A 21,529-nucleotide genomic window follows, 5' to 3' on the forward strand; every position below is an offset into this window, starting at 1 on the left:
TTGATATGCATCTATTATGTAACGCGCGTTCGTCAACCTCCCCCAAGTGGGAACAATTATTGAGAATTTTTCCATTATAACCCACCACGAATTACAGCACCCCCATTATGTATATTTGGTGGCATAAAAATTTGGGGGCATAAAAACTATGGAGGGGCCGAAACAGAATAGATGAAAATTGACAAGGACGTGCCTTTAGGGGACGTAGGTCGAGGGCGTCGACTTTCTCTCTTGGTCACTGTGGTTTCTTGTTTTGTTTACAAAAATCTTTTGGCAAATTATGATTTTAGTTTATTAGTTTTACACGTGCCTTTTTGCTTTATGCTTAAATTTAATCAACACCTGTTGCGATAACAGCAGTTAAATAAACAGCCAGTGTAATAAAACTTAATGCCCGATCGACACTGGAAAAACACTTCAGCATTAGACTACGAGTTTCTCACACTCTTTTCTCGCCACTGTTACTAAGTAAACAGTGGCGACAAAAGAGTGTGAGAAACTCGTAGTCAGTAATGTGTATATGGTGACCTCCGCAGCATAGAGCCGCGATACGGTCACCATATACACATTACTCTAATTCACTTTATATATCCACTACTCTATATTCACTTCTTTTATATTTTAAATCTATCATTTCTTGTCGCACTTAGTGCAAACCACTAGTACAGAGTTAAGCTGGTAATTGTCCATTATCAGACGGATAGTTCGGGTTCTATCCCCACTGACTCCAGTGGACGTCCCCAGATACTAGTATAAAACTAGTGAGACCGTGTAAAAAGCACGTAAAACCAACTTGCGAAATCTGTGAAGCCACTTCGTGGATAACTTGAACAAAAATTGAAAGAATTATTAAAATAATAAAAATTTTCATATGTTCCGCAATCAATATTTAATCAATCTAAAACTAAAACTTTCTGTCTCACTTGGTGTAGTGGTTAAATCATCGAGTCTAGTTAAGTTGCTTTAGCAAACGGAAGGTTTGGGGTTCCTTCCTCACTGACTCCAGTGAACGTCCCCCGACTTTGATGAATTGCAATAAAACTAAGTGAGATAAAAAAAACAAATTCACAGTTCTTGAAAAGGATGATCCCTGCTGTGAGACTGTATGTGGTACACACTGTGATGGGTATACAGTCAAAAACACTGAGATCGGTGGAAACACAGTGATTAGTGTTTTTTTTTCACTGGTAAAACCTAAATTTACCATTACTATCTCTAATAACTTTATCATCAAATGGATCAATAGCTATTTTATACTGTTCTTTAGTTTCTAAATGATTTTTATTACTATCAATAGCATAATTAGTTACATATTTAGTTTTACCTTCATATATAGCACCAGTATAATCTTCAATTGTAATCTTTTTTTTAATAGTGGCTTTAGTTATACCTTTTAACTTTTTCTCTTCTTCTCTTTTAACAGTATTGTAACAACATGCTTCAGTTTTAAGGAAACATGCTTCTATAATAGTATCATTGGGTAATTCGTCGTTCATCTTACTTAACTCATTATTATGTAAAATATCTTTTATCTTATCCATTTCCTTTTCTATAGTACTATCTAATGGAATATTTATGTTTATAAATATACTATCTGTATCTGTGTAATGATAAATAAAATCTAATACTTTTTCAAAGTAATCATATATGGCTTTATACATATATAGCTTAGCTTTTTCTAATATAACAAAACCTATATAATTAAACTTATCTAATTTTACATTACCTCGAGTTTTATGTAAGCTACCAATTCATTATCGAATTCCACAGCATATTTAAAACTAATATTTTCTACTATTTCTACTAATTTTATATACCTATCTACATCATTAACTAACTCTATATCTTGTCTATTATATACATTTTCTATTGTTTTTCCATAGAAGGCATTATTCATCAGTTTAAAGAATACATCTCCAAATTTATCACCTTTAGCTTTAGCTTCTTTTCTTTTCCATATATTAAACTCCATATAGGGCTTTGACCATTGTCTCTTACTATATTCTAACTTTTGCTTAATTGTAATATCTTCCAATTTCAAACCATGATCTAAATACCAATCTAACATCTCTCCATCTATTACATAATCTACCTTATCTGTTAATTTTAGCATTAACTTCTCATTAGGTTTATATCTTTTCTTTTTATTTACATTTTGATAATCTGAAATAGATCTACACATGCTTTTGCGTTTGTTTTCTCAGGGAAGAATGGATATTTATTTGTTTTCTGTTTCAACTCATCACTATACTCAATATCTATGGTGTAGATATAACCTGTGTTAGTGCTAGATCTAGTGTAGCCCAAATCTTCACATACTTTAATCTCACCAGTCGGTAAAGCTTGAACCATAGCAGAAGCATATAATGAGTTGAAGTCTAAATAATTCTTTTTTCCAGCATACTCAGGATCTATCTGTTTATTCAAACATTTTACATGACAATCACCTAATACTGAAGCTAACCCACCTCTAATACCATGTTGTATTGTATCATAAATATTAACTGTATTTTCTTTATAATACTTAAGTCTAACATTAGTATATTTCAACCCAAACAACCAGGTTAACCCAGGAGTAGAATATGTGTAACATGGATCTATTTCTTAATATTCAAAACACATAGCTCTAAATTTCTCAAATACATCAACTGATAACAATACATCTGTTTTAAGATATAACATCATATAATCATTTTTTGTCTCACATTTAGTATCTTTCCAGCAATCTATTGCTTGCTTATATTCTTTATCTGTAATACCACTTTGTTTCAACTTAGAATAGAATGCTTCCTTGGGTGGTAAATTTGTTTCATGTAGTTTATCTATACTATCAAACCATTCATATGGGAATATACCTTTACGTCTTTCTAAGCCACATTTATTTAATGTTATACATTCTTCATTACTCAATGTTTTACTTATAGCATCTAAGCTAAGTGGATGGAAGAACCTAAACATATCTAATGCTTTAGCATAACCCATATCAATACTAATATAATTCTCATCAGTTTTAGTTAATACTTTTAGTCTAACTTTCTTTGCTAGTTTAGTTATAAATAGATGATTATCATAATTAGAAGAATTAAATGCATACCTTGGTATAAATGTGTTTTTAGCTTGGAGGTTACATTTGTTGTGAGCATAACCTCTGAGTTTACCATTTAGATGATCATGATCTCTAACGATGTCTTCACCCAAGTTCTCATTACAATAATAACATCTACTATATAACGGAGTAATAGTCTCTTCTTTCAATGGAATATTTATACTAAATATATCTTTAAATAATTCATTATAATGATCTACTCTTTCTACAAACCAATCAACTACTTTCACCACAGTTACATTCATACTTATCTTCTAATATATCAGGATAGTCACTTTTTGTATATAAACCACAAGCAATAGGAATGTGTTTACCATCTTATATTATACATTCAAAATCATAATACATAGCAAATGGTACTCTGTTTTTATAATGGAACTTATCAAACTTTAAGTAATCATCTTTATGGAATGTTCTTCTACCTATATGTTTCTGTGTATTACATAAATCCAAATGTTTATATAAAGCATCTTCTGTTCTAAATGATACACAACATTTTAGACAAGGATAACATTTATTATGATTAGATGATGTTCTTAATAGGAATGATACATCTTTACATAGGAAGTAATGATTATCCCAGTATAATATGTTACATGCTTTATGATCATTATGATTAATTAATACCGGAAAAACAGTTTTATTTTTATTTAGATTAAACACATTAAAAAATACTTTATCTTTATTTAGTTCTTGTATTTTTTTAAGTGATAATATTCATATGGAAGTATAGCCCCATTTGGTATTTTTATCTCATTAATATATTCAGGTTTATTCTATTTACTAACTCTATTTGGATCACTTGATGCAGGATGTAGATAAGCAATTAGACACCATAGCAAACACTTATTATCAGTATTATGTATATTAAGTATATATCTAGACTTGAATGGTAACTCAGTATCGCATCCAACACTTGGATGAAACCTGTGAACATACATTGTCCTTTTAACAAATCGTTGGATGCTCCATCCGGATTGATTCATTTCCTGTTCCTGCTTTCTTGTCTCTAGTTCCCCATTCAATAAATCCAAGTCATGTGCACCATTATATTGCCTAGTCATTAATCTAAAGGTGAATTCGTTTTCTTCTATCTTATCATCCGTAGGTTTTGTATACTTAACTACATCAAAGGTGTTAAACTTAATATGGGGATGTATGTTATGCAATGACTCCAGTATATTTAAAAATTTAGGATCTTCATAACTACTACTAGTTATTATTATTTGATTATGCATCATGTTATGATCTAATCCTAATTCACTAACTTTATCTCTCCACTTCTTATCAACAAGTTCTTTCTGTTTAACATTTTCTTTATGTTCATCTGATTCATTGTGTTCATTTTTTTTGTCATATCTAGTATTACATATATTGCAATATCCTTCAGTTGTATCAGTGAAGCTGCTTGGTTGATCTTTAGATATATTATCTTTACTCTTACCTGTAACATTATCTAGATGCATCTTTGTTTTTAAATGTTGGTCAACACTATATTGACTCAGACTTGTCTTACATATCACACAATCAAACTTACTTCCATTCCTTACTATTTCCCCAGTAACCAATCTTACATTATTCCTATGTTTTAATGTTGTTACATGTTTATTATAAGCAGTATTATTATCAAGATACATATTACAACTATCACAAAACTTTATTCCTTCTTCTATATTGGTGTAACCACTTTGTGTATACTGCTCATCCAATTTTTGTTCTATATCCTCATCAGTAACTTTTATTCCATCCTCATTAGCACTCTCAATAATTTAATTTCTATTATACATTCGCTCATTATTTTTATGTTTAAGTGATTGAATGTGTCTGTTATAATTCTTTCGAGTCATCTCTTCATCACATTCTTCACATCTAATCCTACTTGTTTTAGGCTTTTGAACATAGACAAAATCATCAGATGAAACTGAGTCTAAATCTGAGTCCTTATCCTTATCAGAATCTACATCTTTATACTTATCAGAACCTAAATCCTTATCTTTATCAGAACCTAAATTCTTATCTAAATCTGGATAATACTTTGCTTCAACCATTCGCAATGACTCACGCATATCTTCTTCTCGTTGTTTTAGTTTAGTAACCTGTTTATCATGCGACTTTTTTATTTCTTCATTTATTTGATTAAACCCTCTGATTGATTCTAAAGATTTTTCTAATTCTACCTTTGTCTTTCCTTATCTACTGGTTTGATTTCTTCCCTTGGTTTATTTTTATTTTTTAACATTTGGACCGCCATACTAGAAGCACTAGATTGGACTTGTCCATGGGATTGAGCTTGTCCATGAGATTGGACTTGGCCTCTTCCAGTTAAAATGTTCCCGTTGTTTTCCTGCACATTCATTTTTATATGCCAAATTTTGAAATAATATTATTTATATACCTTTTCAATACTATGAAAAAGATTAGTACCAAATGTGATAAACGTAAAAATAAAGCTTGGTGTTGGAGTTGTGATGAATGCCAAAGTAAACCTTTATCATGTTTTGTATGTGATGGAATTATAACATATAGAGAAAGACATAATCATATGAGTAAGCAATATAATGATCCAGATCAATATCTAACATGTCATAAGTGTAAAGTAAATAAACATATCTCTCACTATAGATTCAAACATTACACTTGTAGGATATGCTTATATCTAAATAGATATAGATTTGGTCACACTAAAGAAAGATTTAAAGAACATGCAAAGCAATATAATATCCACGAAGTGGTTTCACCAATCAGCGAAGCTGGTTCCCAAATCAGCGAAGCTGGTTCCCAGATCAAAGTTTAGTCCTATTTAAAATGTTACTTGCGTTCCCGTTATTTATTATGTTGATACTTATTATTATAATTGCTTATTGGAATTATGATAAATATTCTGATTTAAGGAAGAGATTCAAAGGATATAGGAATATTGTGCCAGAACCATTTGAAATTAAAAAAACATAACTTTATTTTTTATGGTCCATCTAATTCTGGTGAAACAACTTTTATAAAAGATTATTGTGGTTTGTATGAGACTGTTAATGTATTCTGTATTGATGGTAGTGAGTGGAAAGGATATAATGTATATGGTGTTGATGATTTAAAACTATTAGATAATTTAGATAGTTTTGCTAATAGTCTTATTATATTTGATGATAAGGGAGAAAACATTAGATTACCAGCTATAGACTCATTGTATTCTAAAGGTAGACATCACAATATTAATATAATATGTGTAGGTGATACTGTAACAGATTTAAATACAAAAGCAGGAGATAATACCCCGGCTATATATATTACTTTAAATAGTTCACAACAATTCTTTGAAAGAGTACAAGAGAAGTTTGAAATTGATTCTAATCTATATAGATTTAAACATTATAACTATGGTGTAATAAATTATAATACTATTAGTGACTATTATATTGTATTAGATAAAGATAAAGATGTTGTATATGATTCTAGAATATGTGATCTTGATATTGAGAAGTATGTTGATTATACAGAGTTTTAGGAAAAGGAATATAATATACTAAGTAGTTATTTAACAGATAGAATGATAGAACCAACAGATATTAAACCAAAAGAGTTAATGTTCTATTTTGAAGATTGTTTAGAGTTTAAGGGAATACATAAATCAATTAATTTATATATAATATATACAAATGTGAAAAATGTACTTAGTGAGTTACATAGTGGCTATTATGCTATTGCTGGCATGGTTACTATGGTAGGATTTGGTTATTCTTACTTTCAAAAACATGGTAATAATAATGATAATAATTTTAATGGTATAGATATAATGAATATAGATAAAGCAAAAATTAAATTAAAAAATGGTAAGAATATGACAATAGGTTATGTTTTGGTGGATAAAAGCAATTATAATCTCAATCATCCATTCAATATAGTATGTGTGTTAGCTAGTTGCCTTGTAAGTATTTATGCAACTCATAATCATATTAATTCTATATCTAAAAATGAGAGTAACGTGTAGAGAATGTAATAATGAAATTGATACTAGTAGTGGTTATCCAGAATATGAACTAATGGATCATTATAATATTTTTCATAAAAATTTAATGGTAAGATGCACGAAATGCATGCAAAGAATATATAGCAATTATCACTTTTTGGATAAATGTATAGATAAACGCACAGGCCTTATATAATCACTACATAGTTATATTGACTATACCGATATTAATGATAATGATAGTAATGATAATATTGATAGTAATGATGATGATTTAAATAATGTTTTATATGAACTGAAAGGTAATATTAAAGAAGATTTAAAAGAATATATTAGGACCAATTTAAAACAAGAGATCATTAATGAATTAAAACTAGAGATTAAAAATGAAATAAAAAAGAAGTTAAAAATGAAATAGAAGGACTTGCTATAAATTATTTAAAGACCGATGTTAATATTAAGAATCCATCTAAAGAAATTAAATCAACTAGGACTTGTTGTTTTTGCAAAATTGAAACGAATAGAGATTGTTTTTATAAGACTGGAGGTTTATGTAAAAAGTGTTCCTCTGAAAAGGTTCAATGTCAATTGTGTAACATTTTTCTAAATAGGCTTTCCCTTAGAAAACATATGAAGAGACCACATATAAATTAGAAAGATAATTTTTAATGAAAAATTAATTATAAGCCATATATTTATGAGATAATTCTCTCAATTATACCTTTTAGTTTGTTAATTACAAAATTACACAGAATAACACAGAATAACAAGGATAACTGGAACGATGGATTAAATTAGAATCTTAGTAATTCCGCACGAGTTCGGAATTACTAAGATTCTAATTTAATCCATAATTCTAGTTATCCTTGTTATTCTGTGTTATTCTGTGTAATTTTGTAATTAACAAACTAAAAGGTATAATTGAGAAAATTATCTCATAAATATATGGCTTATATTTAATTTTTCATTAAAAATTATCTTTCTAATTTATATGTGGTCTCGTCATATGTTTTCTAATGGAAGACCTATTTAAAAAATGTTACACAATTGACATTGAACCTTTTCAGAGGAACACTCTTTACATAAACCTCCAGTCTTATAAAAACAATCTCTATTCTTTTCAATTTTGCAAAAACAACAAGTCCTAGTTGATTTAATTTCTTTAGATGGATTCTTAATATTAACATCGGTCTTTAAATTATTTATAGCACCTCCTTCTATTTCATTAACTTCTTTTTTTATTTCATTTTTAATCTCTAGTTTTAATTCATTAATGATCTCTTGTTTTAAATTGGTCCTAATATATTCTTTTAAATCTTCTTTAATATTATCTTTCAGTTCATTTAAAACATTATTTAATTCATCATCATTACTATCAATATTATCATTACTATCATTATCATTAATATCGTTATCGTCAATATAACTATGTAGTGATGATATAAGGCCTGTGCGTTTATCTATACATTTATCCAAAAAGTGATAATTGCTATATATTCTTTGCATGCATTTCGTGCATCTTACCATTAAATTTTTATGAAAAATTTTATAATGATCCATTAGTTCATGTTCTGGATAACCACTACTAGTATCAATTTCATTATTACATTCTCTACATATTACTCTCATTTTTAGATATAGAATTAATATGATTATGAGTTGCATAAATACTTACAAGGCAACTAGCTAACACATATACTATATTGAATGGATGATTGAGATTATAATTGCTTTTATCAATCAAACCATAACCTATTGTCATATTCTTACCATTTTTTAATTTAATATTTGCTTTATCTATATTCATTATATCTATACCATTAAAATTATTATCATTATTATTACCATGTTTTTGAAAGTAAGAATAACCAAATCCTACCATAGTAACCATGCCAGCAATAGCATAATAGCCACTATGTATCTCACTAAGTACATTTTTTACATTTGTATATATTATATATAAATTAATTGATTTATGTATTCCCTTAAACTCTAAACAATCTTCAAAATAGAACATTAACTCTTTTGGTTTAATATGTGTTGGTTCTATCATTCTATCTGTTAAATAACTACATAGTATATTATATTCTTTTTCCTTAAACTGTGTATAATCAACATACTTCTCATTATCATGATCACCTATTCTAGAATCATATACAACATTTTTATCTTTATCTAATACAATATAATAGTCACTAATAGTATTATAATTTATTACACCATAGTTATAATGTTTAAATCTAGATAGATTAGAATCAATTTTAAACTTCTCTTGTACTCTTTCAAAGAATCGTTGTGAACTATTTAAAGTAATATATATAGCTGGGATATTATCTCTTGCTTTTGTATTTAAATCTGTTACAGTATGACCTACACATATTATATTAATTTTGTGATGTCTACCTTCAATATACAATGAGTCTATAGCTGGTAATCTAATGTTTTCTCCCATATCATTGAATATAATAAGACTATTAGCAAAACTATCTAAATTATCTAATAATTTTAAATCATCAACAGCATATACATTATATCCTTTCCACTCACTACAATCAATACAGAATACATTAACAGTCTCATACAAACCACAATAATCTTTTATAAAAGTTGTTTCACCAGAATTAGATGGACCATAAATAATAACGTTATGTTTTTTAATTTCAAATGGTTTTGGTACAATATTCCTATATCCTTTGAATCTCTTCCTTAAATCAGAATATTTATCATAATTCCAATAAGCAATTATAATAATAAGTATCAACATAATAAATAACGGGAACGCAAGTAACATTTTAAATAGGACTAAACTTTGATCTGGGAACCAGCTTCGCTGATTTGGGAACCAGCTTCGCTGATTGGTGAAACCACTTCGTGGATATTATATTGCTTTGCATGTTCTTTAAATCTTTCTTTAGTGTGACCAAATCTATATCTATTTAGATATAAGCATATCCTACAAGTGTAATGTTTGAATCTATAGTGAGAGATATGTTTATTTACTTTACACTTATGACATGTTAGATATTGATCTGGATCATTATATTGCTTACTCATATGATTATGTCTTTCTCTATATGTTATAATTCCATCACATACAAAACATGATAAAGGTTTACTTTGGCATTCATCACAACTCCAACACCAAGCTTTATTTTTACATTTATCACATTTGGTACTAATCTTTTTCATAGTATTGAAAAGGTATATAAATAATATTATTTCAAAATTTGGCATATAAAAATGAATGTGCAGGAAAACAACGGGAACATTTTAACTGGAAGAGGCCAAGTCCAATCTCATGGACAAGCTCAATCCCATGGACAAGTCCAATCTAGTGCTTCTAGTATGGCGGTCCAAATGTTAAAAAATAAAAATAAACCAAGGGAAGAAATCAAACCAGTAGATAAGGAAAGACAAAGGTAGAATTAGAAAAATCTTTAGAATCAATCAGAGGGTTTAATCAAATAAATGAAGAAATAAAAAAGTCGCATGATAAACAGGTTACTAAACTAAAACAACGAGAAGAAGATATGCGTTAGTCATTGCGAATGGTTGAAGCAAAATATTATCCAGATTTAGATAAGAATTTAGGTTCTGATAAGGATAAGGATTTAGGTTCTGATAAGGATAAAGATGTAGATTCTGATAAGGATAAGGACTCAGATTTTGACTCAGTTTCATCTGATGATTTTGTCTATGTTCAAAAGCCTAAAACAAATAGGATTAGATGTGAAGAATTTGATGAAGAGATGACTCGAAAGAATTATAACAGACACATTCAATCACTTAAACATAAAAATAATGAGCGAATGTATAATAGAAATAAAATTATTGAGAGTGCTAATGAGGATGGAATAAAAGTTACTGATGAGGATATAGAACAAAAATTGGATGAGCAGTATACACAAAGTGGTTACACCAATATAGAAGAAGGAATAAAGTTTTGTGATAGTTGTGATATGTATCTTGATAATAATACTGCTTATAATAAACATGTAACAACATTAAAACAAAGGAATAATGTAAGATTGGTTACTGGGGAAATAGTAAGGAATGGAAGTAAGTTTGATTGTGTGATATGTAAGACAAGTCTGAGTCAATATAGTGTTGACCAACATTTAAAAACAAAGATGCATCTAGATAATGTTACAGGTAAGAGTAAAGATAATATATCTAAAGATCAACCAAGCAGCTTCACTGATACAACTGAAGGATATTGCAATATATGTAATACTAGATATAGCAATAAAAATGAACACAATGAATCAGATGAACATAAAGAAAATGTTAAACAGAAAGAACTTGTTGATAAGAAGTGGAGAGATAAAGTTAGTTAGTTAGGATTAGATCATAACATGAAGCATAATCAAATAATAATAACTAGTAGTAGTTATGAAGATCCTAAATTTTTAAAAATACTGGAGTCATTACATACATAACATACAACCCCATATTAAGTTTAACACCTTTGATGTAGTTAAGTATACAGAACCTACGGATGACAAGATAGAAGAAAACGAATTAACCTTTAGATTAATGACTAGGCAATATAATGTTGCAAATGACTTGGATTTATTGAATGGGGAACTAGAGACAAGAATGCAGGAACAGGAAATGAATCAATCTGGATGGAGCATGCAACGATTTGTTAAAAGGACAATGTATGTTCACAGGTTTTATCCAAGTGGTGGATGTGATACTGAGTTACCATTCAAGTCTAGATATTAACTTAATATACATAATACTGAAAATAAGTGTTTGCTATGGTGTCTAATTGCTTATCTACATCCTGCATCACGTGATCCAAATAGAGTTAGTAAATATAATAAACCTGAATATATTAATGAGATAAAATTACCAAATGGGGCTATACCTCCATATGATTATTATCACTTAAAAAAATACAAGAACTAAATAAAGATAAAGTATTTTTTAATGTGTTTAATCTAAATAAAAATAAAACTATTATTCCGGTATTAATTAATCATAATGATCATAAAGGATGTAACATATTATACTGGGATAATAATTACTTCCTATGTAAAGATGTATCATTCCTATTAAGAACATCATCTATTCATAATAAATGTTATCCTTGTCTAAAATGTTGTGTATCATTTAGAACAGAAGATGCTTTAAATAAACATTTGGATTTATGTAATACACAGAAACATATAGGTAGAAGAACATTCCATAAAGATGATTACTTAAAGTTTGATAAGTTTCATTATAAAAACAGAGTACCATTTGCTATGTATTATGGTTTTGAATGTATAATATAAGATCGTAAACACATTCCTATTGCTTGTGGTTTATATATAAAAAGTGACTATCCTGATATATTAGAAGATAAGTATGAATGTAACTGTGGTGATAAAGTAGTTGATTGGTTTGTAGAAAGAGTAGATCATTATAATAATTTATTTAAAGATATATTTAGTATAAATATTCCATTGAAAGAAGAGACTATTACTCCGTTATATAGTAGATGTTATTATTGTAATGAGAACTTGGGTGATGACATCGTTAGAGATCATGATCATCTAAATGGTAAATTCAGAGGTTATGCTCACAACAAATGTAACCTCCAAGCTAAAAACACATTTGTACCAATGTATGCATTTAATTCTTCTAATTATGATAATCATCTATTTATAACTAAACTAGCAAAGAAAGTTAGACTAAAAGTATTAACTAAAACTGATGAGAATTATATTAGTATTGATATGGGTTATGCTAAAGCATTAGATATGTTTAGGTTCTTCCATCCACTTAGCTTAGATGCTATAATTAAAACATTGAGTAATGAAGAATGTATAACATTAAATAAATGTGGCTTAGAAAGACGTAAAGGTATGTTCCCATATGAATGGTTTGATAGTATAGATAAACTACATGAAACAACTTTACCACCCAAGGAAGCATTCTATTCTAAGTTGAAACAAAGTGGTATTACAGATAAAAATATAAGCAAGCTATAGATTGTTGGAAAGATACTAAATGTGAGACAATAAAGGATTATATGATGTTATATCTTAAAACAGATGTATTGTTATCAGTTGATGTATTTGAGAAATTTAGAGCTATGTGTTTTGAATATTATGAAATAGATCCATGTTACACATATTCTACTCCTGGGTTAACCTGGTTGTGTGGGTTGAAATATACTAATGTTAGACTTAGGTATTATAAAGAAGAAAATACAGTTAATATTTATGATACAATACAACATGGTATTAGAGGTGGGTTAGCTTCAGTATTAGGTGATTGTCATGTAAAATGTTTGAATAAACAGATAGATCCTGAGTATGCTGGGAAAGAGAATTATTTAAAGTATTTAGACTTCAACTCATTATATGCTTCTGCTATGGTTCAAGCATTACCTACTGGTGAGATTAAAGTATGTGAAGAATTGGGCTACACTAGATCTAGCTCTAACACAGGTTATATCTACACCATTGATATTGAGTATAGTGATGATTTGAAACAGAAAACAAATAAATATCCATTCTTCCCTGAGAAAACAAAAGCATGTGTAGATCAATTTACAGATTATCAAAATGTAAATAAAAAGAAAGGATATAAACCTAATGAGAAGTTAATGCTAAAATTAACAGATAAGGTAGATTATGTAATAGATGGAGAGATGTTAGATTGGTTTTAGGTCATGGTATGAAATTGGAAGATATTACAATTAAGCAAAAGTTAGAATATAGTAAGAGACAATGGTTAAAGCCCTATATTGAGTTTAATATATGGAAAAGAAAAGAAGCTAAAGCTAAAGGTGATAAATTTGGAGATGTATTCTTTAAACTGATGATTAATGCCTTCTATGGAAAAACAATAGAAAATGTATATAATAGACAAGATATAGAGTTAGTTAATGATGTAGATAGGTATATAAAATTAGTAGAAATAGTAGAAAATATTAGTTTTAAATATGCTGTGGAATTCGATAATGAATTAGTAGCTGTACATAAAACTCGAGGTAATGTAAAATTAGATAAGTTTAATTATATAGGTTTTGTTATATTAGAAAAAGCTAAGCTATATATGTACAAAGCCATATATGATTAATTGAAAAAGAATTAGATTGTAGTTATCACTACACAGATACAGATAGTATATTTATAAACATAAATATTTCATTAGATAGTACTATAGAGAAGGAAATGGATAAGATAAAAGATATTTTACATAATAATGAGTTAAGTAAGATGAAAGATGAATTACCCAATGATACTACTGTAGAAGCATGTTTCCTTAAAGCTAAAGCATATTGTTACAATACTGTTAAAAGAGAAGAAGAGAAAAAGTTAAAAGGTATAACTAAAGCCACTATTAAAAAGCAGATTACAATTGAAGATTATACTAGTGCTATATATGAAGGTAAAACTAAATATGTAACTAATTATACTATTGATAGTAATAAACATCATTTAGAAACTAAAGAACAATATAAAATAGCTATTGATCCATTTGATGATAAAGGTATTAGAGATAGTAATGGTGAATTTAGGTTTTACCAGTGAAAAAAAAACACTAATCACTGTGTTTCCACCGATCTCAGTGTTTTTGACTGTATACCCATCACAGTGTGTCCCATATACAGTCTCACAGCAGGGATCATCCTTTTCAAGAACTGTGAATTTGGTTTTTTTTATCTCACTTAGTTTTAATGCAATTCATCAAAGTCGGGGGACGTTCACTGGAGTCAGTGAGGAAGGAACCCCAAACCTTCCGTTTGCTAAAGCAACTTAACTAGACTCGATGATTTAATCACTACACCAAGTGAGACAGAAAGTTTTAGTTTTAGACTGATTAAATATTGATTGCAGAACATATGAAAACTTTTATTATTTTAATAATTCTTTCAATTTTTTTTCAAGTTATCCACGAAGTGGCTTCACAGATTTTGCAAGTTGGTTTTACGTGCTTTTTACACGGTCTCACTAGTTTCATACTAGTATCTGGGGACGTCCACTGGAGTCAGTGGGGATAGAACCCGAACTATCCGTCTGATAATGGACAATTACCAATTTAAATCTGTACTAGTGGTTTGCACTAAGTGAGACAAGAAATGATAGATTTAAAATATAAAAGAAGTGAATATAGAGTAGTGGATATATAAAGTGAATTAGAGTAATGTTTATATGGTGACCGTATCGCGGCTCTATGCTGCGGAGGTCACTATATACACATTACTGTAGTCTAATGATGGAAACAGTTTGATAAACTTGTAGTCTAAAAAACGTGTGTGGTGTATGCGGTGCGTGTTGTGTGTGTGTGTGTGTGTGTGGCGTGGGTGGCGTATGTGCGGTGAGTGTGGTGTGTGTGTTGTGTGTGTGTGGTGTGCATGGTGTGTGTGTGTGGTGTGCCTGTGAGTGTGTTATCTGTTGTGTGTGTGTGTGTATGCGTGCGTGTGTGCGTAAAAGTGTGTAAGTGGGTGTGTTTGTGTGGTGTGTGTGTTGTGTGTGTGTGTGTGGTGTGTGAGTGTGGTGTGCTGGTGAGTGTGTGGTGTGTTATCTGTGGTGTTTGTGTGTTTGGTTGTGTGTGTGAGTGCGCGAGCGTGCGTGTGTGTCTCTGTGTGTGTGTTTTTGTGTGTGTGTGTGTGTATGTGTGTGTGCGTCTGTATATCTCTCTGTGTGTGTGTGTATGCGTGCGTTTGTACGTGTGTGCGTGCGTGAACGTGCGCGTGTGTCTGTGTTTGTAAGTGTGTGTGTTTGTGTGTGTAATTGTGTGTTTGTGTGTGTGTGCTTGTGTGTGTGTACTTGGGTGCATGTGTACGTGTGTGCGTGCGTGAGCGTGCGTGTGTGTGTCTCTCTGTGTGTTTTTTTGTGTGTGCGTGTGTGTGTGGTTGTGCGTGTGTGTGTGTGCGTGTGTGTGTGTGTGTGTGTGTGGGTGTGTGTGTGTGTGTGTTTGTGTGTATGTGTGTGGGAGAGGGGAGGGGGGGTGCATGAGGGCAAAACGAATAACAGATCCAAAGAAAGAATTATCACCTACCTTTGAAAGTGTAATTGTCCGCAAAATTAAAAATGAGAAACCAATGAAACCTCGTTCAATTTTGAAACGATCGCAGGTGTTGATTAGAAAAATTATCACACGGTTGTTATCGCCCTCGAAGTTACCATAAGACCTCGGCTTCGCCTCGGAGTTTGATAACTTCTCGGTGGCGATAACAACCGTGTGATAATATTCATTAATCAACACCTGTTGCGATAAAAACAGTTAAACAAACTGCCAGCGTAATAAACTTTAATGCCTGATCGACACTGAAAAAACACTTCAGCATTAGACTACGAGTTTATCACACTCTTTTATCGCCACTGTTACTAAGTAAATAGTGGCGATAAAAGAGTGGTGATAAATTCGTAGTCTAATGATGGAAAGAGTTTGATAAACTTGTACTCTAAAAAAACATGTGTGATGTGTGTGGTGTTTGCGTGGTGTGTACGTGTGGTGTGCGTGTGGTGTGTGTGTGTTGTGTGTGTGCGTGCTTGTGTGTGTTTCTGCGTGTATTTGCGTGTGCGTGTGTAGGTGTGTGTATGAGTGTGTTTGTTTGTGTAAAAGTGTGGTGTGTGTCTGTGTGAGTGTGTGTGTGTGTGCGAGTGCGCGTGTGTCTGTGTTCGTGGGTGCGCTTGTGTGTGCGTGTGTGTCTGTGGTGTGTGTGTCTGTGATGTGTGTGTGTGGTGTGTGTGGTGAGGGGATGATGTGCGGTGTGTGTCCTGTGTGTGTGTTGTGTGTGGTATGTGTGTGCTTGTGTGTGTTTCTGCGTGTGTTTGCGTGTGTGTGTGTGTGTTTGTGTGTTTGTGTGTGTACGATTGTGTGTCAGTCTGTGTGCGTGGGTGTGTGTGTGTGTTTGTGTCTGTGTGCGTGTGTGTGTGTGTGTTTGCGTGTGCGTGTATGGGTGTGCGAAGTGTTTGTGTGTGTAAGTGAGTGGTGTGTGTCTGTGTGAGTGCGTGTGTGTGTGTGTGCCAGTGCGTTTGTTTGTGTTCGTGGATGCAATTGTGTGTGTATGTGTGTGTGTGTGGTGTGTGGTAAGGGCTGATGCCTGGCGTGTGTCCTGTGTGTGTGTTTGTGTGTGTATAATTGTGTGTGTATATGTACGATTGTGTGTCTGTCTGTGTGCGTGGGTGTGTGTGTGTTGAGTAGTTGATGTGTGGTGTGTGCCCTGTGTGTGTGTTGTGTGTGGTATGTGTGTGTGCTTGTGTGTGTGTACAATTGTGTGTCTTTCTGTGTGCGTGGGTGTGAGTGTGTGCGCTTGCGTGTGTGCGTGTGTGTGTGTGTGTGTGTGTGTGTTTCTGTGTGTGTGTGCGTGTTTGTGTTTGTGGGATGGGGGCGCATGAGTATAAAACGAATAACCGATCCGAAAAAATATCACATTCCTTTAAAAATGTAATTGTCCACAAAAAATAAAAGTGAAAAGTCAACAAAACTGTGTTCAATTGTGAAATGATCGCAACAGCTGTTGATTAAAAAAATTACCACACGGTTGTTATCACCCTAGAAGTTATCAAAACACCTCGGCTTGGCCTCGGAGTTTGATAACTTCTCGGTGGCGGTAACAACCGTGTGGTGATATTCCTTTAATCAACACATGTTGCGATAATAACAGTTAAATAAACTGCCAGTGTAAGAAATTTTAATGTCTGATTTACATTGGAAAAACACTTCAGCATTAGACTTCGTGTTTATCACACTCTTTTATCGCCACTGTTACTAAGTAAACAGTGGCGACAAAAACGTGGTGATTAACTTGTAGTAAAATGATGGAAACAGTTTGATAAACTTGTAGTCTAAAAAAACTTGTGCGTGATGTGTTGTGTGTGGTGTCTATGTTGTGGGTGTCCATGTGTGTGTGTGTGTGTGTTTGTGCGTACGTGCGTGTGTGTGTGTGCGTATGTGCGTGTGTGTGTAAGCGTTTTTTGTTTGTGTTTGTGTGTTTGTGGTTGTGTGTGTATGTAAGTGTGTGCGTGATTGTGTGTGCGTTTGTGTTTGTGGTTATGTGTGTGCGTAAGTGTTCGTCTGTACGTGTGTGTGTTTGTGTATTTGTAAGTATGTGCGTGTGTGTGCTTGCGTGTGTGTTTGTGCGTGCGTGTGTGCGTGGGTACGTGTGTGTGCGTGTGTGTTTGTGGTTGTGTGTGTGTGTAAGTGTGTGTGTGTGTGTGTTTGTAAATGTGTGCGTGTGTGTGTGCGTGCGTGTGTGTTTATATTTGTGTGTGTGTGCGCGTGCGTTTCTTTGTGTGTGTGTGTGCGCACGCGCGTGGGTTTGCATGCCTGTGTAAGTGGTTTGTGCTGAGTTTGATGTGATGTGTGTGGTGTGTGTGTGTGTGTGTGTGTGTGTGTGTGTGTGTGTGTGTGTGTGTGTGTGTGGTGTAATTGGTGTGTGCTGAGTGTGGTGTGAGTGTGTGAGCGTCTGTGTTTGTGGTTGTGTGTGTTTATGTGTGTGTTTGTAAGTGTGTAAGTAAGCGTGAGTGTGTGTGTGCGTGCGTGTGTACCTGCCTGTGCGTGTGCGTGTGAGTGTGTTTGTGCTTGTGTGTGTGCGTTTTTGTTTGTGCGAGTGTGTGCGTGTGTTTGTGCGTGGGTGTTTTTGGTTGTGTGTGTGTGCGCGTGCATGTGCATGTGTGTGTGTGTGTTTATGTTTGTGTTTGTAAGCGTGCGTACGTGTGTGCGTGCGGGTCTGTTCGTGTGTGTGTGTGTGTGTGTGTGTGTGTGTGTGTGCGTGCGTTTGTGTTTGTGTGTGTGGTGTGTGTGTGTGTCCGTGGTATGTGTGTAAGTGGTGTGTGCTGAGTGTTGTGTGAGTTTGTGTGCGTCTGTGTTTGTGGTTGTGTGTGTTTATGTGTGTGTTTGTAAGTGTGTAAGTAAGCGTGAGTGTGTGTGCGTGTGTACCTGCATGTGCGTGTGTGTGTGAGTGTGTTTGTGGTTGTGTGTGTGTGTTTGAGTTTGTGTGTGTGTGCGTGTGTTTGTGCGTGGGTGTTTTTGGTTGTGTGTGTGTGCGCGTGCATGTGCATGTGTGTGTGTGTGTTTATGTGTGTGTTTGTAAGTTTGTAAGCAACCGTGTGCTTGTACTTTGAAAAATTCGTGGTAGGGAAACATAAAGCCTTAAATACCGGAAATAAGATATACAATTGGCGGCGAATAGTCAGTTGGAGATCCCGCTTTTTTACGCAATGAAAAGGCAATTTAAGCGTGCGATTCAAAGAAAAACTGAAGAAGATATCTCGGTGAAATAAAAGTTTTACGACTAGGAAAATGAAAACTTGCTTTCCTTCGGTTAAATCGAGTTTCGGTAAATCTGAAATGGTCATGTATGAACTTCTTGATATAATTCATACATGATAAAATATTATTACAAGCATAGTTAGTTTATCTGCTATATTTATGTTTTGCCAATAAAGCAGTTCTCTTTATGTCTCTGACGTTCTTAAATTGGATTGATGCTTAATATGTTAAATTCATGTTTTGCTAATGCAGACAAATCTCTTTGTAAATTTGATTGTTTAATTGAAATGTTTAGAAATTTATTGAACTTACCAAAAAATGAGTAGAGACGATTGTTGAAAAATAATTGATAGAAAATAGATGCAAAGAAAGAGAAAATTGATATGCAGAATGTTTTGAAAGAGAAAAGGACAGACCACACAAAAGACTCTAAGCATTCGGAGTTTGATTTTACCTGATTAAAACGTGCATAATAAGTAATTGCAGAAGATGGTGACAGATGAACGTGGTCAAGGACTCTTTAAAAAAAGGTCAGGTTTTTTTAAATAATATCCAATCAAAAAATCTTTACATTCAAATAGATCTTATTCAAGCAAAAATTTTTTCTTCTATATAAAATTCAAAAATTTTTGTATGAAACAATCAATTCAAATTTCTGTGGCCTCTTTATAATTGATAAATCAAATTTTCAATATTTTAAAGTTGCCGTTCATTTAGATTCTGCAGACACAAAAAATTACCTATTATCTGATAACACTTTATCTTGCTAAACAAACCAAGATGTTGCCTAGCATTGTTAACGCACTTATTGATTCTGCTCATACGGAAAGTTCACTTGAAATCTATTACTTATTAAATACAAAACTGATTTTTCAAGACCGTTCTTTAGAAGTCCTGTCTATCATTACAAATGAAGAAAAAGGAATCATATTTCATGTGGTCACTGAGAATCATGAAAAAAAGATTAAAAATTCTCACACTCGACATTCATGCTTTGTAATTGAAAAATTATATTCTTATTTCAACAACGATTGAACTTGATAATTTCGAATTTGAACTTTTTCACCTATTTTGAACATGACAGATGTGGCAGCAGCAGCAAATTCAATGCAACTGCTATTACAACATGCATTGGTACAGCAACAGCATCTGCACAACTTGCTCCTACAGTACGGCTCACACCTTTCTCAGGCGGCTCAACAGAAGACTTCCGCGTATTTAAAGAACAAATTCAAAGCTCAATTACACTATCCCTAACGCTGGAAAAGTTGACTGTCTAAAACTACATTTAAGCGGAGGGGCAGTTGATTGTTTGTTAAAACTACCTGCAGCAAGCAAAGCTGACATTACAACCGTTATTACATCACTTGCGACTCGATATGCTAGTTAAAATCAACTTGAACTCTATAAATTAAAATTTTAAGAACGCAAATTTAATTCGACGAAGAAAACACCAGAAGATTTTTTTTGACGCCAGAAGATTTTTTGACTTATTGAATGAAACTAGCAAATATAGCGTTTCCTAGCACAATGGGACCTGGTGCAGTTGACAGAAGAGGAGAAAAAAATAAGAATTAGAGATGCATTCATTGCTGGAATGTCAACGCAAACCAGGCTCAAACCCTTGCTGCGCCCAGACACAGACACAGTCAACCATTTGTGCTCGCAACTATCCAAACGATTGTGCTAAAAAGTATTCTGGCAGACGGCGAAATTAATGCTACAGCATTACAGCATTTAATGTCGTCACACAACCAGAAATTTCATCATCACTATTTACAGCAATCAATTCAGTAATTGAAACAAACAGACCTTGTGAAAAACCAATAAGAAATGGGAAAACAAATGATAAAATTGGACAACAACATCAGATATAATCGGGGAAACTACTCTCGTGGATATACTCAAAACAACTGTTATTCTCACAACAGACCAACGCGCTGAGTGGACAATTTCAAAAAAATTGGGCTCCTAGAAACCAAGGTCAGAATCGCATACAGATACCACAAAAACAACAACAGTATTCATCGAGGACAACAAGGATACAGATCAAGATTTAACCCGATCATCAGTAGAAACTGTGGACAACCGAGTCACATTGTCCGTGACTGATTTTAGAGAAAACCACCGGAGAGAGGCGGACATCTGCCGTATGACATCATACGGGACCAACAAAAAACTAAGTAAGCAACAACCTGAAATTTTTCTATCTACACTAGTTCATACAACTAACAGAA

General features: G+C 32.4%; 1 protein-coding gene across 1 annotated transcript in view; it reads left to right on the forward strand.

Moving 5' to 3' along the window:
- The window catches only part of LOC142354325 (ras-related protein Rap1-like), a 519,643-nt gene that overhangs the window by 189,061 nt on the left and 309,053 nt on the right, over window positions 1-21,529 (forward strand). The gene's annotated exons all lie outside the window — the stretch shown is intronic.

Source organism: Convolutriloba macropyga, chromosome 15 (genome assembly GCF_964194025.1).
Source record: "Convolutriloba macropyga chromosome 15, txConMacr16.3, whole genome shotgun sequence".
NCBI lineage: Eukaryota > Metazoa > Xenacoelomorpha > Acoela > Convolutidae > Convolutriloba > Convolutriloba macropyga.